Raw genomic sequence first — 4,819 nt, 5'->3', positions numbered from 1 at the left:
ATGTCAGCCCGGGTTCTTTGTTATATGGATGCTAGCGACACTATCATATACGTGAGCCAAAATGCGCAAACGGTCCCGGGCCAGGTAAGGTGGCACCCGTGGGAATACCGTGCGTGAGGCCGCAAAGTGATATGATGTGTTACATGCTAGATCGATGTGGCATTGAGTCGGGGTCCTGACAGCATTGGTATTAGAGCTTGACTGCCTGTAGGATTACCAAGCCAAACTGGTCGAAGTTGAGTCTAGAAATTCTTTAGTTATATAAGGGAATTGATTGTGGGATGGAACGTAAGGCTCTTTTTACTCCTTATACCTTATGCCCTTTTGATCTGAGTCATCTTATCTTTCCTACGGGGTTAAGGAACTAGGCTTTCTCTTCTTTCTATCAGGATCACGTGTTACTAATCCGTAGACTTATAAGATTGTTGGACTTAAGCCTCTGTTCAGTTTCTACTACTTCTGTATGTTAACTATTGATCTTGAAACCTTGGTATTGTGCTTCTGAGTGGTTATGCCACCATTTTTGTAGCATGTCTCAAATCTTTTTGAGCATTTATAACCGTTATGCTGTCCGAGTCATTCCAGGTTTCTAAATAGTCTGATGCATTTGCAAATCCTTTCTTTCCGTTCCCGATGTCCCTTATGGTCACAATAAGCACACTAACCGGTGCGTTGAGGTAATTTATTACCTTGACATATATGTTGGAGTTCCTATTATGACCCTAAGTGCTTAGAGGATCATCTAGTGGTCTAGCCATGATCTGTGTTTCTAGTGTGATGATTCTGGCCGTCATTATCAAAAGCATCCCTTGATGCCATTTAGTTAGTAGGCATTCTATTTCTGGGTTCTTGAACCCGAGATTCACTCTACTTACTTCATGTTGATAGTGTTGCTAGTTCCTTTAGGAAATTAGTAACTTTTGCATTAGTCCTCGAGGTCCATGGTATTTTCCTTCTTCCAAATACTATGAACCACATATGGCAGTAGTTTGTTGGATCAAAAGATCATAACAGGAGTGCTCTCGATGGGTTCTCTATTCTATGTTGCGACTCTGCCAGTCCTAACCTTCTGCATGGGTTATCCGGAAGAATTATGTTGAACTTGGTTCGACATACTAGTCCATGCATCCACAACTCAGAAAAACATATGTTCTTTTGAGTTGTCCCCCTTTAGTTGTCTTCTGACCGTCGTCTATCAATTGATAGTCAAGAGTATGCGTGCGTTCATTCATCGATGCCTATTACTCTTGTGGTTCGCCAAGCCATTCTATTCCGGAATGACTAGGAGAAACAAACTCCAGTACCTTGTCCATTTCCAGGATTGGGTCAAAGCAGTCGTACTCCGCAGATCAAATTGCTAATCTTGCTTTTGCTCTGTTCCACCTTGGAGTATTACCATCTTTATATCAAGAATGTCATGGGAATTGTACACCATCCTATGAATTCTTGGTACAGTGATACTTCTTGCCATCATTGTTCATTCCTCGATTCCTGTGTTATTGTAACCGGAATGCCGACAAGTGAATCATGGTGTGTGAAATCAATACTCCTAGCAACTCCGTTGCTTGGTAGTTAAATGGATGATAACCTCATTCTTAGCGTGTTGATTATTGAATCGTCACCCTAAGGTTGATTGTGCTACCTAGTCCTTATTTCGGTGCACCCTTCGATTGATGAGTTAGGATCTTGTCAAGTCCTCACTCATTTGATCATATCGTTTTGCCCTCAAAGCAAGATTGTTCTCGAGCTTACTAACATATTGGTGGTTCATGATTTTCCGAATATCTTCTCGGAAGTATTACCAGGTTGTCACCTGACTGTTATGTTGAGCTCGTGATCAAGTTGGTTTTCCAATAAACCACTTTTTCTCCAAGAATCTGTGTTAGATACCCCTGAGCTAGTTTGTTAAGCCAAACAACAACTTGGAGAGTTGGAAGATAAAAGCTTACCTGACTTAGTTCATTTCAAAGGGATATCCTTTGTATGTGTGTGTTGAAGAAAGTTGATATTTCATCGACTGACCCTCGTGATCAGTTAATGGACCTATCATCTTGTCCAACCTTTGATTTGGGTGTGGGCTATCCTCAAATCAAGTCAGAACCAACGATGTTCGTAATGTTGTCTTACTCGTGGTTTTTCCTCGGGCATACACCATTATATTCTTTGGTCTGACCAATGCTATCACCGTGTTCACTTAACTATGGAATTCTTTTTAAAAGGAAACCCGGATGAATTGTTGTTGAGCCCATTGACAACATCCTTATCTCCTCCATGATTTTGTTGAACATTAAGCTAGTGTTGGAAACTTTTGAAGGCATTTTATTCATTCTAGTTCATGAAGCATTTGTTCGGATGTAAGAAGTGACTTCCTCCAGTTCATGTGCATTTGATGCAAGTTGCCGCCGTGGATTCGAGAAAGTCAATGTTGTTTCCTTTGGAATCATCCCAAATCAGTCATGCATACGTGCGAAGTATTCTGTGGTTCGGAGACTTGCAACCTCCATTCTATATGTGTCCCTAGCACACCAAGCCACTGATTGATTTGTTCAAGGTTAGTAAGTTCTAAGTGGTAGTCCCGAAGGTACCAGACGGATTTGTACAAAACTTCGATATCCTCGCTGATGGTTCCCCCTCCTGAACTCGGTAGTGTTTTATTATAAGACTACTTTGTGGTCATGCTTGTCTGGGACAACGTGTTCACATGGTTGTAGCAGAACCAGCTCATGTTTTCGAGCTTACCATCGTAGTTCATTCCCCGAGAATCTCGCAACGTCATCTCGTCGATTTGTGTTGCAAACTTTCGTTTTTCTTCCTAGACTCGATGAGTCTGGAATATCCTGACACCAACCAGATCTGAATCTCAGGCAGATATGATGGTTTGGAACCTTTCCCAAGAACTATAATATCGGTCCCTCGGAAACCGGTAAAGTGGATGTCGTGGCCAACACACCCCGCCGGGAGACCTAATATTGTAGTATCTTGATTGGAGAAGTTGGCCACCTCCCCATAGGGATTTCGTAGGATTTACTCCCTAGTTGCCCCTATGGATTCTTGAGCTCCCGAAGTCCGACCTTTACTTGATGTTCTAGATACCAAACCATTTCAAGGAATGGGATATGCTAGTACATCAAGGAGAACATTAGAAGCGGAGTGCTAAATGTCTCTCGGTTGATCGTCCAGATTTGCCCCTTGGCCTCGCTAAGATGAAATCTGAGAAGGTGTTATCTTCTTTTGCATCCGCATCGTCCGTCAGTATTCATCATGGTAGCAAGTTGTGTTGCCAGGATCCTTGACACGGATATTGGTAAAATCTTGATGATTATGGAAATGCTCAAGTTCTTGAGAGCATGCGCAAGTGCTAGGTTTGATCGTCGGCATTAACTGTATAGTGCTCTTAGTTTCCTCGGCAATGCTATGACCTTTTCAAACAGTGAATTCACTCTCTATTGTTGGGTTCTTCCCCAGTTACCAGAATCATTCCCAGCATTTGCATTCTATTCCCAGCTTGCACTGCCATTGTGCCATTCTACCATGGGTCTCTTCCATTTCCGGTGGTAAGCAAAATCATCCATTACGTTGTCTTCAACAAGGTAATCCACATCATGCAAGTCCGAGTATGCCATTCTACCGACCCCCTCCAAACGATCGCTCGAGAATTGCCTTAGGCTGGTTTAAAGAGTCTCAATGATCTCTGAATCAAAGGTAATTCTTTTTGCCACTTAAAGGGATATATCTACGAGTCACCATCCCTAAGGTGCCTCGTTGTGGTATCATGGCAACTCAACTCCTCGCTACGTTGACAATCGTTTACCACCTTTTTAAGTGTGGAATTGTAGTCTACCTGGTAAACCTTCGTCATCTGCTTCACTCCATTCCTATGGAAGTGTGCTTCGTCTCTCAACTCGAGAGATGTTGCTATGTTTTATTCTGTGAGTTGATCCCGAGTTGTTCGATCTTTGAGAAGATCGATTCCGTAGAGTTCCCTTCTCCTCTCGTTGTCATGTTGGTTGGAGTTCTTGGAACAAGACATCAAGATAATGATGGTGAACGAATCAACGTTCATTTGAAGTGCAACTGGATCGTGAAGATTGTGCTAGTTTGCGTTCCCCCTTCACCTTCCCCTACGCTTGAATCTCGGGACGAGATTCTTGTTTAGTGGGGGCGAGTTGTCACATCCCTAGCTTCTGGTGCTGCCTAGTGTTTGCATCATGTTTAAATTTTTGATCTTGAACTGGGCAAATTTGGAAGCCTCAAAACCCTAAATAAAAGAAGGGCAAAACCCCTAAAATCTCATTCATTGTTCCAAAATGCTCTTCTTAAATGTTTGATAATTTTGGCAAAGGGTTCTGGTCCCAACCAAAATATTGAACATTTTTAAGGACTTAATCTTGGGACTTTGAATTTAAATCATTAGTTATTTGAATTTGAATTATATTCATATAATTAGAATATAATTTCAAATACCCCTGAAATATTTTATGAGCTTTTGGAAAAGTCCATCTAGCAAAATAAAAATATTCAGAGGAGTTTTTGGCATTGTTTGAATTATTTTAAATTCAAAACAGTGGCAAAGTATAAAAACAGAAACAGAAAAACAATAAAAGAACAGAAACTCACCTGGTGGCCCAGCAGAATCAGCCCAGCCCACCAGGGGCGCCTTGGTCTTCTTCCACCTCTGCCAGTAGGCAGAGGCGTGTCGACGCCAGCGCGCCCGAAGCCTCCACCTCCTCCCTCCCAGCCTGCCTGGCTCCTCCTCGACGCCCCGGTGACGCCACGCGCCTCCCCGACCCACTCTCACTTCTCCCTCGCTCTCTGGACC

The sequence above is a fragment of the Triticum dicoccoides genome, chromosome 7B, assembly GCF_002162155.2.
Source record: "Triticum dicoccoides isolate Atlit2015 ecotype Zavitan chromosome 7B, WEW_v2.0, whole genome shotgun sequence".
NCBI classification, from domain to species: Eukaryota; Viridiplantae; Streptophyta; class Magnoliopsida; order Poales; family Poaceae; genus Triticum; species Triticum dicoccoides.
This window is presented reverse-complemented; position numbering follows the sequence as displayed.